At 50.8% G+C, this 16,931-nt stretch overlaps 1 protein-coding gene across 2 annotated transcripts in view; it reads left to right on the top strand.

The window, feature by feature from the left end:
- Window positions 1–420: 420 nt before the first annotated feature.
- Window positions 421–16,931, top strand: part of FAM222A (family with sequence similarity 222 member A) — an 80,621-nt gene continuing 64,110 nt past the window's right edge. For both annotated transcript variants that reach the window (XM_088656107.1, XM_035135391.3), the window contains exon 1: window positions 421–1,296. The gene's annotated coding sequence lies outside the window, so the exon portion shown is untranslated. The remainder of the gene's footprint in view (window positions 1,297–16,931) is intronic.

Genomic DNA, 16,931 nt, shown 5'->3' with positions numbered 1-16,931 from the left:
AATCAAGCAGTGTGTAAATGTTTTGAAATAAATCAAAAGCCCTGTGAACATTTCTATCTCCTGTTCTATCTCATACCTAATGCACGTATATGTGCCCTTCATGCGTCTGTATAATAGGCGCATCAGTATATACCCCGTAGTCCTGGATCCTCTGATTCGCCTCCTGCCTCGGCGGGTCCCGCTCTCGAATTTTCCCGCGAAAGAGGCCACGTGCATTGCCGGCGGGGGGCGGAACAGAGCGCGACAGACGCTTCGTGGCGTCGCCGGGGCAACGGCTGCCCGGGGAGACGGGGGCGTGGCCGAGCCGCGTGCGCCTTGCGCCGGGGAGGAGCGCGCGCGCCCTGCGCCTGGCCGCCTTCGCCGGGCTTGGCTGCGCTCAGTGTCGCCGGAGCCACCGCCGCGGACGGAGCGGGCTAGGAATAAGCCGCAGCAGCAGCAGCGCCGCCGAGGCCGCCAGCCGGAGGCCGGAGGCCCGGGCCGTGGAGCCGCCTCCGAGGATGCGGAGCCGCCAGGACCCGGCTGCTGCGTAGCCTCGCCGAAAACCGGATTTGGGCTCCCTCTCGCTCTCGCCGCTTCTAGGGAACGCGAAGCCGCCGCCGCCGCCTCGTCCTCCGTTTGCTCCGCGCCGGGGCAGCTGGGGCGCCGCTCGCCTCTTCCGTGGGAGACAGGGCGAGCCTTCCTGGGCGCCGGAGAAGCCCTTGGCCGCCGCCGCCCCTTCTTCTGCCGGCGGAGCCTCGGAGCGCCCTTGGCCGCCTTTGGGGCGCGACAACCCGACTCGTCTCCTCGGCGCCCTTCCTGCGCCCCGGCGGGCGGGCGGGCGGGCGGGCGGGGGTCGTCGGGCGCACACAAAGGGAGCAGCCGCCCGGCGGCGTCCCCCGCTGCTGCTGCTGCCGCCGCCGCTCGTCCTCGCTCGCTCGCTTGCTCGCCCTCCATGTCGCCTCGGCTCGGCGGCGCGCGGCCCCGGCGGGAGAGGAGTGCGGCGGGCTGCTGGCTCCCCCGGCCCGCCGTGCCGCGGCCCGGCCCTCGCTGCCCGTGAAGCGGCCCATGCCCGGCCCGCGGCGAACCCGGGGGCGGCGGCCCGGCCCGCGGCGCCTGTGGCGGCTGCTGCGCGTCGCCTGACCCCGCGCGGACTCGGCTCGGCGGGCGCCTCGGCCGCCCTGGATCTCCGCCTCTCGCTCTTTCTCCGGCCAGGACCACCTTCTCTCCGCCGCGGCTCCATGGCTCCAAGGACGCGCCGGCTGCTCCCGCCGGGGGCGGCCTGAAGAGGAGCGCGCGAGGAGCGGCAGCGCTTGCCGGGTAAGGGCCGCGGGGCGACGCGGGGCGACGCGGGGCTCCGGCCTCGGTCCGGGAGAGAGGCGGGCGCCTGCCTGCCTGCCTGCCTCCGGAGGCTGCTGCTGGCCGATCCTTCCCGGAGGCGAGCAGTCAGTCGGCTCTCCTGGCAAAGCTGGGCGGGAGGGGGGGACTCACCCTGACACCCTCCTCTCTTCCTTGCTCGTCTCCTTCATGGCGCTCTCCCGTCTCCCAAGCTGCTCCCGGTGGGACGTGTGGGTTTCCCTCTCTCCTTTTGTTCACCACTTTGAGCGTTTTGTCTTGTTCTATTTTTGCCATCAAGCAGCCTGTTAGTTTACATACATTTTTTGTGCTCACGACAGCCCTGCGAGGTGGGTTGAGCTAAGAAATGTTAAGTGACTGGCCCAAGGTCACCCCAGCGAAAAGGCACCTGTCGCCCTGCCAGCCCAACGACTGGAGTCCAACAAGGTCTGGGTGCCTCTGTGGGCGCCTGAGAAGGGTGCTTTGGCCAAGGTACTGTACCGTGGGAATCTCCCAAAGAGGCTCTGCAATTCGGCTACTTATTTTTCCTGAGACTACCCAGGTGGCCTCTTATTGCATGCTAGGGAATCTCTCACTTTGGGGTAAATGGCTGGAAATCTTTCCTTTGGATGATTAATCTGCTCCCCTCCCCCTAAAATTGGAATGAGCTGCAGAATTGCTTCTGCTTAGGCCCGTGAAAGTGTAGTGAAGCTTTCTCGGAACTGACAAGAGAGGGGTGTTTTCGTTTGATTACCTGGCAAGGCTTGTGTGTGTTTGAAATCACCTGCTCTGGGAACATCTGTGGGGGGTGGGGGTGTGTGTATTGGATGTAGCTTCCAACTCCACAAGTCTGTGATCTATATGGATAGGTTGGTCTACCCATGAATAGAGGAAGGTGCCTCACCCCCCTGCGTCCTCCTTGGGACAGGAGCAGGAGGTGGGCCTGTATCTGTGGTTTTTAATTTCTAAAGGAGCACAGGGGGGCTTTTAATGAAAAGGGTAAATATTGCTGACACACACCCTCATGGCAACAGTGGGATGGAGAGCAAGGGGGATCTCAACCAACCCACCTCCGCAGTACATTGTTTTTCTTTTTAGGCTGCTGTTTGGAATTCTTGGCATTACATGTAAATGGAGGGGGGGTTTTGGTAGCGAGAGGAAATCTGCTGTCTTGAATAATACAATATTTTTTTGAACTGAGTGGAGGGTTGACAAGTAGACTGTTGGCCTCCTTCATGGACATGTGTAACCTGGGGGGGGGCTGCAGATGTAGCTGGACCCCCATTAAAATTAAATTATGAAACGCTTCACAAACTTGCATGCCGCTGTGTTCCTGAATGCCTATTCCCCTAACTATTGGGCGCATAGGCTGGAGCTGATGCTTCAGCGGCCTCTGGAGGGCCACACATTTGCCCACCCCTGCTGTGGAACCACCATGTACAAAGATGGTTTGCCTGAGCCTCTTGTGAGCAGAGGGGGTGGGTGGGCAAAAGGCTTTTGCCTGGCTTGCAGCTGGTTGCAGGTCTGGTCCACCAAAGCAATTCTGTCTTTGGAACCTTAGATAAAATGCCCTTGGGGGGCAGTTCCCTTGGCTGCTGAGAAGGAAACCTCCATGTGCAGGGGCAGTCTGCCATGCAGAGCAGGTGTTTGATGGTGGGGAGGTGGCGAGGAGGTAGAGGCAGAGCTTGGGGGCACCTGGCTGGCAAGTCCTGCGAACTGAGTCGGCTGGAGATGATCTTCTTGATGTCCCTCTGTTTATTAAGTCTGTAGATTAAGAGAAATCCCATTTTGCTGGAGAAGGTGAAGGCTTTCCAGAACTTGCCTTTTCATTTGTTGTGCCCACATCAGGAAACAATAGCTAATTTCCGGCTAAGATCATGCCTGTCCTTGAATCCAGAATCTTTTAAGAAAGAACAAGCTCTGAGAAGTAGGAGTTTGCTTGGCTGTGTTGTGAGAGGCACAAACAAATGCAGCAAACATTATCTCCCCCCTCCTCTTGCAATACAGCTCACCTTCCAGCTGGCCCTTATCTTTCCATGAAAGGAGCTTACAGAAAATGTGTGTATTTCCCCACCCCCTATTTTTTTTTAAAAAAGTGCAGTCTCTGCATACTGCCTGATGGGTTGGACTGCACACAATAGTTGTGGGTCTGAAGAGGCAGAGGCTGTGCAAGAGTTAAATTGCAGTGAGGCTGTGTGTCTCTGCCCCCCCCATCCCTTTTAAGCTGATCTCCTTCCTTCCTTTCACATGACCAGCGATGGATGAGCGCACTAACCTCCTTCTCTCTGGCTGAGCAGGAGCAGAAGAGCTCCCTTTAGTGTCTCTTACAAAGAGGCTGTTCAGCCAAAGAGCATCTCGTAATCCCGAGATCGGAGGCATCTGGCGAATTAAGGGCAGAAACTTAGACAAGGGGTCTTAAAGGGGCCGAAGCCGGAGAGGGGTGCCTGTGAATGGAGCTAAGGGGAGCTGTGTCAGATGTGACTGTTGTTTGTATTTAATTTATTTATATCCCTTCCTTTCCCCCAAATTGTCATTCAAGGTGGCTTCCAACGTTTAAAAACAGCACCATTATTATTATTATTATTGTTATTTATTATTAGTGGCACTTGCTGTATTTATTAATCACCTTCTATGCCATTGTCTCGAGGCGATTTACCCATAAAATAATTACAAACAGTTAAAAGCATAAAAACAACCAATACCTTTAAAAACAAGACTGGTGCCCTGACCAGTGGCAAAGACCCCTTTTCCAGGGGGTGTCAGTGGGCAGAGAAGCTCTTCCACAGAACAGGGGCAGCCACACTAAAAGCCCTTCTCCAGGTTCCTGCAGAGAGCAAGGGTCTCCTTCCAAGGGTCTAATTACCCACCCAATGTCAGCAAAGTTAGTGGCCTGTGGCCAGTACATTCTTACCTTATAAAATACAAAGTAGTGGGGGGAAACTAGTTCAAAAAACCAACAGTTGTAATACACCAGACCCCGTTTAGAGCCAGCAGTTTGCCCTGACAGCTGCCCAGTGGTCAGCACTGCCTGCACCTCCGTTTCCAGAGGCCTGCTCCAGGAAGGCACGAAAGAGGGAGCCCGTCTGGCCTCTCTTGGGAGGGAATCCCACCTTCTGGGAGCAGCCGTAGAAAAGGCTTGCTCTTGCATCCCCACCAGCGTCTGGTGCTGATGGGACCGAGAGAAGGGGCTCCCCTGAAGATCTTTGCACCCAGGCAGGGTCAGGCCGTAGATTTACTGGTCATCATCAGCACTTGGAATTGTGCCTGGGATCAGATCAGATGCCAGTAAAGTGGTTTTCACTGGAGAGCAGCGTTCCTGGCTGCTGGTTCCCTTAGTAGCAAACTGTGACCCCAGCCGCCTCCTCTCCCCATGGCTCAGTAAGAGAGCTACCCTGCCTGGAACCCTGGAGCACTGAGCCAGGTGGGCCAAGGCGGCTTCCTGCATCCCCCAGCTGGTCTTGAGATGATGTCTGTTGCAGTGAGGAACTTTGGAGCTCCCAGGGAGAAGCACCTGCCCAGTTGCAGGTTCTAGGAGATGGACTTATGCCTGCTACACAAGGCCAGGGTGCTTTTCTGGGCTGGCTGGGGCGCTGTTGGGAGCTGCACTTCAAAACGTCTGGAGGGCACCAGGTTGGCGAAGCCTGGATTAAATTAAATGATCCTGCCACGATCATTTTCTGCAATGTGCTCCCATGCTGTGGATCCACATGGATGTGGTGTGGCAGCAGAGTAGGAAGCTGTGGTTTGCAAATATTCTGGCCTTTGTGCAGACCCATGCTCCTTGCTTTGTAGTTTAAGACTAGCTAAATTGAGGGATGGGAAAGACCACCACCTTGTTCTATTGGCGTCTATGGTTCTTGGATGCCAAAGCCAGATTTAAAATTTTATTTTTTAAGCTGGTGTCTGGAATTTTCCACCATGGGCTAATTGCAGACCTTAGTTGGCAGATATAAACCATATGTAAAGTACCGTAATTATTGTTCATTTTTTTAGAAACTTAGGTTGGAACAAAAGTATGTAAGCTTTCAGGCTTTGTAGGGTGCTTTGCTAGGTGAAATGTGAAGGGAGCAACATTTCTGGCGCAGATGGAACAGGTTGGCTCGAGTCGCTAGTGGCTGAATACATTTTCGCAAGGAAAAACCTGCTTTCCAAATAGCCCAGCCCTTGTGAACTTTTAAAGCTTGCGTACTTTTTAATCCGACTTAAGTCACTTGAGTGAAAGATGGTAGCTGTGGGGTGAGGAACCTGTGGTCTGAGGGCCACATTCCCTCCTGGGTGGCCTTCCAGGGCCACATGCAAAAGTGGGCACAGCAACAAATGTGCATTTTACCTTTTTACTACAGACTGTTTTCTCTCACTGTGCTGCATCCATCAATCTCTGCATCCATCAATCTCCGCTTCCAAGTCCCACCTCTCAGTTTCATGCTGCAAGATATTTCGAGGCTGAAGAGGGGGGGCCATTAAAAATGCAAGGCTCTGAGCCCTGGTTAGTGATCTGGGGCTGCAGGAAGGCAAAACCCCACCTTTCCCCCTTTTCTTCCTAATGCACCACTAATGGTCTCAACAGATGAAACTGATCTGTAGAAAATGTAACTTGATGCACATACCTTTGTAAACCAAAAAATCTTTAATAAAAATATATAGTTTTTAAAAAGATGTTGACTGGGTGCTTAAGTAGTGAAATTGCACTTCAGTGGCCCACCTTCCTTGTTCCCTGGGACCACCTCCTCTTTCCATGTGTGAGGATAAGGAAATATTTCTTTACAAAGTGGATTTCAGTTGAGAGTGCCACTCACAACTTGTTGGGAATTTGACGGCCTTTCACTTTGGAAGAGTCCTGATCCTGCACCCAGTTGCTAAGACAGTGGCTGCCAAAGTGACTACTCCTGGCCCTTGGGGGAGGGGGCTGCTGACAGCATAAATGGCTTTCCAACTTTGAAAAGCTGGTATCACCAGATCACATTCATCAGTTTCATTGTATTAATTAAACTAAGTAGTTTTAATTAGATTTTGCAATAAAGGTGTAATGCCTTGTTGCAGTTTTGAATTTTATTGTGTTATTATCTTCCTTGATGGTCAGGGGTCCCTTTACCTTTACCTTTATCTTCCTTGATGGGTCCTGCAGACCACTATTCTGAATAATGCTTTTTATAGGGCAGGGGAGGGGCGCTGGGGGGGGTGTGGCTGGAAAAAGTATGGGGCCCCCTGCTCTGAACCTGCTACTCCTCCCTGGAGTGGAGAGGCAGCGGAGGGCCATTTCAGAGAGTCGTGTCCTTTGCTGTGTGTAAAGGCTGCAGGGGTGGGGGCCATTAACTGCTGCCTGCCTTGGCAGCTGCCCTTACTAAGCCCCTGAGTAAGTGGAGAAGCTAGATTTTTGCCATCCACCATGAAAACATGCTTAACTTTTTTCTGTATTGAAAAGAAAACACAGCTAATGTCATTTTAAGAATAATTTAAAACGTGTTACAATTGGTTGCAGCCCATTTTTGCATATTTCTCCAGGTTGCATATATGGGTTTGTTTGTTTTATTTGAAAATAATTATCTTGAGCTTATTACAGCACTTTAGGGTACAGGGCGATACTTAACAGTCTAAAATGGAGAAAGGGGAGAAAGTGGAGGTCTGTAAACAGAGATTCTTTATATGGGGCTCTTTCAGTTGCATAGACTTAGACTCTGTTGCAATTGGGACTGAGCTGTGCCTGCTGGAGACTTTCCTGAGTCCTTTGTATGTGGAAGTTGCTTTACTGGGCATAACCTCTGAGTTGGGGCCCTTCCTGCATCTGTTTACATCAGGCAAACACATTTGTTCTTGCTTGGACGTCTTGCAAAAGTGATCATGTCCCAAAGTTTGCTAATTCCCCCAATGGCCTCTTGGATTGAACCTGCCATTCTGACATTTATTTTATTATGCTTCTCCCAGCTTCCCTTTGAGGAGCAAAAGGTGGTGTGTGAGGCTCTCTGCCTCCCCTCTGTCCTCCTGCCCACACGCAGAGTGCCTTCTTCCTCCAGTTGGCCTTCTTTCTCGTAGCAACTGCAGTAGTACTTAAGGGGCAGGTCCTGATTAGGTCAAAAACTCTGCTTTGATCCCTGTAAAGGGGGAAAGAGCTGGCCTGCTGCTAATGCCTTGAGAAAATATGTGACTCTCTGGACAAGCTGCTATGACAAATATAAATGACAAATTGTATTCAGGACTTTCCAGGCAAGTGAAGGAGTGAGAAAGGAAGGACATTTCTCTCCTTTTTCTCTTGGCTGGTGCATTCTTTGGAAAAGGCTAATATTCCTGCAAGGTAATTCAATCAAACAACGATTCCTGTCTGCAAATGCAGCAGAGAGGCAGGCTTACAAAAGCCCCTGCTTTTATTATCTCCTGCTTGCTCGAGAATTGCTTTTCTCCCTCGAGTGAGCTGGCTAAAGCTGGCTTTATTATGTTAACCTATTTGTGTGTCAAGAGCTATTGTGCCACTCAGTATCTCTGTTTGTGTTTGCTTGGCACTGCAAAGAAAAGGGCGAGGGAAGGGGAGAAGAGGAGGAGAAATGGCCAGCTGGTCAGTGCCTGGCACTGGGGGGGGGGGGGGGAGAGCTCCACTTGCTTGCGTCTCCTATAATTGCTCAAACCCCAAAGAGGGGTCCGCAATAATGATCAACCTGCTGCCTAATGGTGTCTCCTAAAAAGTGCATCTCTTTGAGTTTTTGTAGTGTTTGCGGCAGGGATGCTATTTCTACTTTGGTTGTGCAACCTTTGCTCACCTGGTGCCCCTAAATGTTTTAGCCTGCAGCTACTGTAGATGCTACCAAGGCTGCTGGAGGCTGCATCCCTAACTGCATCTAAGTCTCTGTCTCTCTCCCTCTCCCCCCCCCTCTGGTTTTGTAGTGTCTGACACAGAGTCAGACCAATGGTCCTTCTAGCTCAGTATTGCCTACACTGATTGGCAGCAGCTCCCCAGAGTTTCAGATGGGGAAACTTCTGCATGCAAGGCAACTGCTTATCACTGAGTTACGCCCTTTCTCAGATCATTAGCCTAGCTGGGGAAACCCAGTCAAATGGATGGGGTATAAATAATAAAATTTCCAAACATATAAAATGAAGTGGGTGGTATAAAAGATATGCAGAAACAAACAAACAAACAAACAAAAAGGAACCATGGAGGGGTGGAGGTGGAAGTCTTTTGATAAGAAAATAGAGAATGAAAATGTAAGATGTGTAATATAAGTCTCTGAAAATGCATAAATAAAAATCAAAAAATAAATAAAATAACATTATTATTATTATTATTATTATTAACCGAGTCCAGTCGGAGCTGGAGTGTCTTAAGTTCTTGGACAGAGAGGAATCCCCCCCCCCCAATTCTTCTTGCCTTTGCTGTCTGAAAATATTTTTAGCTGGATGTGCCCACCCAGAGACCTTATGTGTGCAAAGCAGATGTTTGCTGAGTTGAGGGCCTCCAGTTGGATGTGTCCCTCCTGCCCTCATTTCTTGTTGAAAAAGCTCAGGACAGTGAGCCTGATGCTTTTCTGGTGTATCCTCACAACAGCCCTCTGAGGTGGGCCATCCAGTGTGCGAGCAAGTACCTGGCCCAGGATCTGAGCTGTCCTGTGTCCTGTGCAACATTTAATCCCTTTGCCACACGAGCTGGATGTTAAATAACTGAACCCCCAAAATGTAAAAATCATGGTGGTTCCTTTCCCCTCAGCTGATTCTCTGGGGATTTAAGTAAAATGATGCTGCGCTTAGATAGACCTCCAGTTTGGAGAAAATGAAGGAAGATGTTGGGTTGAAAGTACAGTACTCCAGGCTGAAGAAAGCGCTTGTTGTTTTGACTGAGAATTAATACATATATACATACATACTTTTTATTATTTATACCCTGCCCATCTGGGTGGGATTCTCCAGTCACTCTGGGTGACTTCCAGCATATATAAAACATTAAAATATCAAGCATAAAAAACTTCCCAATACAGGGCTTCCTTAAGGTGTCTTCTAAAAGTTATGTATCTCCTTGACATCTGAAGGGAGGGCGCCACCACCGAGAAGGCCTTCCACAAAAGCCCTTAAAAAAGAAAGTATGAAAGATCCGGTGGTCTTTTTGATTCACGCGTCCCAGGAGTCTCCAGGTAAAGGGGGAAAGTGCATGGGACAGGTGTAATGTGGTTTGGGGGGGGCTGTTGCAAAGCCTAGGCACCACCTTGGGGCAGCCCTACCCCCACTGTTAATAGCTGGGGGGGGGGCGGGCTGCATTCAGTCGGAGCTCTGTTATCAAATGCCTTTCTTGTTTTCAAATAATATTTATTGATTTTCAAACATTTCAAAATACAAAAATACACACACAAAAAAAAACCCGTTTAACTTGCTGGATGTGTCTCCTGACTTTCAGTACTGTGGGGGCCTGAATAATTTTGAAGGCTCCACCCAGGGTGAGTGCCTGTTGTGACCCTGTCTGAGTGAATGTCCTCACCTCCTCCCAAAGCAGGTGGAAAATCCTGCCTTGTGCATCCTCACGACGCCATGCCATGGAGCCACTTGGACACTCCCTAAGCATGCAGCCAGCCAATGGGGCAGGTCAGGTGGGGTGTCAACTCCATGTGCAAGGAGCCCCCACAACCCAGAAGGGCTACCTTTCCTTTTCCTTTTTCTGCTGTGCCATAGTTAAGTTATGATTTCTTGATATGCTGTCTTTCTGCCCAAAGGAGAGACCCCAAGGCGCCTCACAAGCAATGCAAATGCAGATAGACACGGAGCTGTGCAAATGCAGCACCCAAAGTATTTGAGGGCATTCAATTTCCTGCCAAAAAGACAGCAGATTGTCCGCCACAAAAACATGAAAAGAAAGAGAGAGCCACAGGGAGGACTTGAAGCAGCAGATCCTCCTTTTAAGGGTCCAAGGAAGGCGCTGGGAGGCCGTTGCAGCAGCCTCTGTCCTTGAGAGCAAGTTACAGGTTCCTTCTTTGGATCTGGAATGAAAGCTTCCTCCAGCTGCCAGAAGTTTGCAGAAGCCTCTGGTTGGGAGGCCAGATTGGATTCTCTGGGAGCTGCCCAGAGGGTGCCTGGCTCCTGCGGGGGAAGGACGCAGAACCCCAGGGGCCACTGAACTGCCCGGGAGCCATTTCTGGTAAGAAGCAGCCAAATAATGAGCATCAGGAGCCCCAGTTTGAAAGTCCTTGGTCCACATCGACTGCTGGAATTAAGCCAGGGGCACATTTGCCCAGCTTTCGCCCATCCTCTTAGCTTGGTTGCTTCCATTATCTCCTCCTGTTACGCCTGTCCTAGAGGGCTGTGGTGGGACACATGGGAAGATTAAAAGGGTGTCTCTGTACATGTGCTGTTGTCCTGCCCTGATTCTAGAGCTGTGGGTTTTTGCTGTTTTGTGCATTGCATTGATTTTGTAACTGTAATGGAAATGCTCCCTTCCTCCTAGAGGTTTTGAGCCCCAGCACTTAACCGCCCCCTTGCAGTAAATGCTGTGGGAGGATTGCAGCACAACTCCAGTTCTGTGAGCTGGTGGGTGTCCCTAAAACAAGCCTTGCAAATACCTGCCCCTATTTGTCACCTGGAGGTGATTCTGACTGTTCCCTGGGGCTTTTATTTAACCCTCTTCTTCTGCCTTGTCTTCAATGGGCAGGTGCCTTTGTGCCCCCCTTTGCTTCCCTTTGCGTTTAATGCAAATGCAAAACCAGGGCTTGTGGGGTCTGTGGGGAATCCGTGTGGAGGGGAAAACACAGCCTTGGGCTGGGCTCCGGAAGCCATGAATGCAGCAGCTCAGTCCCATCCTGCCCCCCCCCTCTGCCTGCTTCTTTCTTCTCCCCCCCCTCCCTCCATTTCAGGGTCTCATGGTGGCTTTTTCCTGGAGAGGCGCACAAACGCATCTCTTTATGGCTGGCTGTAAACAAGCTTCCAATAAAAACAAGTTAATGACCTGAAACCGACAAGAGCCTGCTGGGGATATTTTATTGCCCTGGAGACTCCTCTTGCCAACGAGGAGACGGGAGCAGCAGGGCTGTCATGCCACCCCCACCTGGCGCCCCAGCCTCCTCCCACCCCCACAGAAAGGCCAGGTGATTTCTGGTGATCTCTGCAGGGGCCACCTCAAGTGTTTTGCCTGCCCCGGGGAAGGCTGATTCTGGCCTTCCTTGGGCATTGTAGTTCAATAAAAGCTGCAGAAAAGGGCAACCAAAGTAACTGAGGGGCCGGAGCAACTTTTGGGGATTTTTAGCGGAGAGAAAAGACAAGCAAGGGTGAGACATGGAGGAGGTATAAAACCATGTGGCGCAGAGAGACACATTTCTCTCTTGGGATCAACTAATGAAACTGAATCCTGGAAGATTCAGGGTAGGCAGAAGGAAGGGTGTCTGTTGTCACACAGGCGGTGCAAAGATAAGGGATGGGATTTCAGCCACGTGAGATACAGTGACGGCCACCAACTTGGACAGCTTGGAACAGGGATGAGACAAATCCATGGCGGAGGAGGGGACCGTCAGTGGCCACCAGCCGCCATGGTGACCCCACCTCCTGCTCTGGAGGGTGGGAGTCCGACTAAATATCAGGAGGAACTTCCAGGCAGTAAGAGCTGTTCGACAATGGAACGGACGCCTTTGGAAGGTGCTGGACTCTCCTTCCTTGGAGTTTTTTAAACACAGGTTCATAGAGTAATAGAATGGTAGAGTTGGAAGGGATCCCAAGTGACGGGAGCGAGTGAGCCTGGGTTCTGCTTGCCAGTTTCCTGCAGGCACCTGGTGAGCAAGAGCAACTGTGGGACCAGGATGCTGGGGTAGATGCCCTCCCCCTCCCCCCCCAGCCTGATCCAGCAGAGCACAGGTCTCTTCTTGCGTTCTTAAACTTGCCCAATGTCACTTGGTGGCAGTTCACTGTCCCATTGTGTATATATGTTAGTGGGGGTAAAAGTGGGTCTGGTCCATGTCTACTAGCCACTAGACTGTCTTGTGGACTCATAGCATCATAAAATGGTAGAGTTGGAAGGGACCCTGAGGGTCATCTAGTCCAACCCCCTGCAATGCAGGGATCTCTACTAAAGCGGCCATGACAGAGGGCCATCTGGCCTCTGCTTAGAAACCTCCAAGGATGGAGTCTGTTCTACTATCAAACAGCTTTTACCATCAGAAAGTTCTTCCTGATACTTAATTGGGATCTCCTTTCTTGCAACTTGAATCCATTGGTTTGGGTTCTATTCTCCAGAGCAGAAGAAAACAAGGTGGCTCCACCCTCCATGCAGCAGCCCTTGAAATATCTGAATAGGTCTTTCATATGAGGTCGGTCGCAGTGAAGTATGTGAGGATAAAAACTTTCCATAAGATATCCCTGCCCCTCTAGGTGTTGCCTGGGAAAGGCCTTCCGTCCTTGCGCTGCTCTGCCTTCCAGCTGCTTCTCCTTTTAAAAAAGAAGCCTTTTGTTGCACCTTGTTGACTTCTGCAGGCCATTTTTCTTTTAGCAGCAGGAGGAGAATGCCATGGGGTGCAGGGGGGGGGAGGGAGCTGGGAGCAAAGCTGCCTTTGTCGTTGGTAAGCAAACCCCAATAGAGCCGTAAACCTTACACATCAGGGGCTTCATCTGCCCCACACATCCAGGCCCTGTTGCAATTTGCAGGATACCCAGGACCTGACAGGACGAGCAAGATGTGGCCCTCCTACTCTTATGCCAAAATTGTCAGCTGTGTCAGTGCCCTTCTTTAATCTATGACCCCAGACAGGTTATTGAGTGTGCAGTTACTCATCCGAGAGTGACTTTATGTTTTAGAAGACCAATTAAACAAAAGCATGCTTCTAGACCACATGGGACCAGAGATATTACAGAACAAGATGTCGGCAATTGCAGGTGAAATATCAGGTATCTGAGAAATGTTGGGATGGGGTGTGTGTGCTCCAGGCAGCCTAGACGGCTCTTTGCCCTGTTCCACCACTGCTAGAGTAAAATAGGCAAAGAAAGCCGAAATATGTATTGCCAGTTAATTTTTTCATGCGTTCTCTTGGACGCGGAATGTTGATTAAGAATCCGGATCATTTTAAATATTGAGGCCCTGCTGATGGTATACAAAACGGAGAGTTCTGTCCATGGCGGAACAGTTCCATCCCAAAGAAGGAACGATTGCTTCTTCTGCCCCAGGTATGAAGCCTGCCCCCAGTCCAGTCCAGTGCAGTGAGTGGAATAGCCAGGCGACCAGCAAGGTCTGTAAGCCTCTTGCTGAATGATGCTAACAAATCAGTGGCTTAGAAAGAATTATATTTGCAGCAACTGTAGCTAAACTCCATTCACATGTTGCGAATAACGAGTTGAACACACTGCAGAGGTGGTGAGAGTGGTCTGTAGCTTTTGATGTCTGGTGCACCTGACTGGATTAGGTTGAATTGCCATGAATATATTACAAAGCAGCTCTTCCCACAACAAATGATAGATTGGTTTGCCTGTCCATCATGACTCAATGATCCCCCATGGAACCAGGGTAGAAAAGCATTCATTCGGTAGAATTAGTTGTGCATTTAGGCTGCAGCCTGATGTTTGTCATTGCAGGGGGTTGGACTAGAGGACTCTCAGGGGCCCCTTCCAGTTCTGTGAAATGTGGCTGGAGTAATCAGCTGGGGGTGGCGGGGTGAGCTGATTGCTTTGCTGGATTCTTGCATGGACCCCTCCCTAACTGTGCCCTCTGCACCCTTGATGGGTGTGCCCCAAGCCCCGGCTCCGGAGGGGGGGGGGCGGACCAGAAGCTGCTGGCTTTCTGCACCTCCAGTTGCCTGGGCAGTTGGGTGCTGGGAGAGAGGGATAGAGAAGATTGAGGCTGGGGACCATTTTTCTAACTCAGTAACTGGCAAGACAAGACGGAGTCTGCAGTCCGGAGATATAATTAGTTTGCAGCCACTGTACTTCCTTGATTTAGCTTCCTCGAGCTGAACAAGACAAGGCTGCTCGACCCAATTAGTGGGTACATCCCAGCAGATAAGAGGCTGTTTCTCTGGTCCAGAAATAGGGGGGGGGTAAAAGAGTGGGAGGAGGAAAAGATGAATTGTTTAGGGGTCTTTATTCCTCAGAGTTGGAGAGATCTGTGTGGTTTCCTATGAACAAGATAAAAATTGTTAACTGAAAAGGTGACAATTTGTTTACAATTTGTTGTAAATCAGTAAAACTGCTTCTGGCCTCAGGGAGTCACCCCAGACCAATGAGGGCCCTCCTGGTTTGGACTGGAAGTTTTGCTTGCCATACTGAATGGCCAGTTGTTTTGGGGGAACCCCCAGCAAGGAAGCAGGTGAGTTGCCCCTGGCGCCTTGGGTTCAGCATCCTGTCAAAGCAGTGCTGCTGCTGCTGGGTCCGACTCAAGCCTGCCATGTTCATCCTGCTTCCAGCAGTGGAAGCTGAGTGCAGAAGCAGCACCCTCTTCTCCCTCAGGGTGGGACCCAAACCAATGGGAAGACCTTTCTGAGGGTAAGAGCCATTGCACAGGGGAATGGACTCCCTTGGAAGATGGTGGGCTTCATTGGAGGCTTCCAAGCAGAGGTTGGGTGGCCATCTTGGCAGGGATACTTCAGCTGCGATGCCTGCAACGCAGGGGGTTGGACTAGATGACCCTCAGTGTTTTTCAACTCTATGATTCCTTGTGATCACCAACCATCCTGCCTCTGACAGTGGAGCTAGGAGCCATTGATGACCCCATCCTCCATGAGTTTGTACAAACCCCATTGAAGGCCCATGAAGTTGTCAGCCATTGGTACATGTTGCCCCTGGGAATGGATTTGCTGCCCAAAGAAGCTCTTCTTGTCATTGGTGTCTTCTTCTTCTTGTCTTCTTTGTCCATCTTCACAGCACAACCATACCAGGTTTCACACTTCTTTCAAGGGGAAACATGATGGCAGTGCATGAAATTATGTAAGTTAAACTATGACTCCCACTGGAGGCAGTGGATGGGTCAGCCCCTGCCAGCCCCCAGCCCCCAGCTCTGAAAGAGTGTCTCGACTCTAAAGATAGCACCTCTTTCTGTATCAGGGAAGGAAAGTTTGGCCTGGCTCTGGGAGGGCCACCAACTTGGGTGGCTTTAAAAGAGAATTAGACACATTCATGGAGGAGGGAGCTATCAGGGCTACTAGCCACAAGGACTACTAGCCACAATCGTTAGGCTCTGCCTCCAGTAATGTTTCCAGCTACCAGGGGAGAGGGTTCTGGTGCTCAGGTCCAACTTGCAGAGTTAACCAGGGCTATCGACTGTCTGGCTCTGAAGTGCCCTCTCCGATTGCTTGGAGTTCAGATGGCTCCATGGTTTTCCCTGGTGCTGAGGGCGTTGAAATGGCTAGAACGTCGGTGGCCAAAAAAATCATTCCAAATTGGGCTAAACATGGATTAGAGCTCAACATTGAGCCTACCAAGTGGTGATGCTGAAGATGTTCTTTGCCGCCTCTATTGCATCTGCAGAAAACAGTTGCAGGGACTCTTTCAGGTGGTCCGTAGGGTGATAGAAACACCTTCACCATCGGGGTCCAGTAAGAACTCCCAAGATCTCCTGCAACAAGTTTTTTGTGGATAAAATGACTCGAATTTGGAAGGAGATAGACTCTACCATGAGAGCAGGGCCAGGGCGGGAGATTCCCAGAGCTCTGTCTAGTCAAGTTGTATGGGGTCAGTTTCAGCTTGTTACCTTTGAGGATGTGGACAGGCTGCCTGGACTAGTGAAACGGCCCCCCTGTCTTCTTGACCCTTGCCCACTCTGGCTCATAAAAGCCAGGCCTCCTCTTTGGATCATCAAACCAATTTGTGGAGGACAAAGCTCTTTGTGGATCCTGGCCACGATGGCTCTTTCCTGCCTCCACAGTCGGAGGGGTGGACTCTTGTGCTCAGGTCCTGCTTGCGGGCTTCTCATTTGGGATTGGGGCACCTGGCTGGCCACTGTAAGAACAGGATCCTAGATTAGATGGGCCATTGGCCTGATCCAGCAGCCTGTTCTTATGACACTATGAGTGGAGCTGGCTGGCTGCCAACCTGACAGTGTTTCAGCTCCCACTTAAAATCTCTGATCGATGGTCAATTGATCCTTCTCTGAAAATCAGAGCCACTCAAGGCAACACAAGGATGCTACGTGAAATTGTGTCTTTTGGTTTTCTTTCGTTCTGGACTCTTTCCTCTTTCCCCTCCTGGCTGAACATATGTCCACCTCCCACCTCACCCCCCCCCCTTACAATGTCCGTTGTTGCTGCTTTTAGGGAGGCACTGACCCTCATCCTGTTCCTGCTCCAAAATTTGTTACTGCAATAAAGCCGAGAGGTTGTTAAAGGATGTCAGGGATATAAACTGCATACTAAAAGTTCCCTGTCGAAGCTTTAGATTGTACGAAATCTTGGTTTAATTGCCTCTTTGCTGGATTTATGCAGCTTACTCAGTAACTCTTTATTTTGTGTGTGTTCCGGTTTTCTTCCTCCCACTCTTTTGTCCTTTACTCAAAACATCAACTGCCCCCCAGAGAAGAAGAGTCACATGTACACACCAGCTCAAACCAACATGGGCCAGGAGTCCAAGGGAACGTAGAAAATTAGGCTGTCAGCTGCAGACTTCTGCTTCCTAAGAAACTCCCGCTTTCTTGTTTGCTGTTTTACTTGTCAAAAAAGGCCAAGTCTCTAGTCCTCATGACTGTG

Source organism: Zootoca vivipara, chromosome 12 (genome assembly GCF_965207765.1).
Source record: "Zootoca vivipara chromosome 12, rZooViv2.hap1.1, whole genome shotgun sequence".
NCBI classification, from domain to species: Eukaryota; Metazoa; Chordata; class Lepidosauria; order Squamata; family Lacertidae; genus Zootoca; species Zootoca vivipara.
The sequence above is the reverse complement of the archived record's forward strand: the minus strand, read 5'-3'. Positions and strand labels throughout refer to the sequence as shown.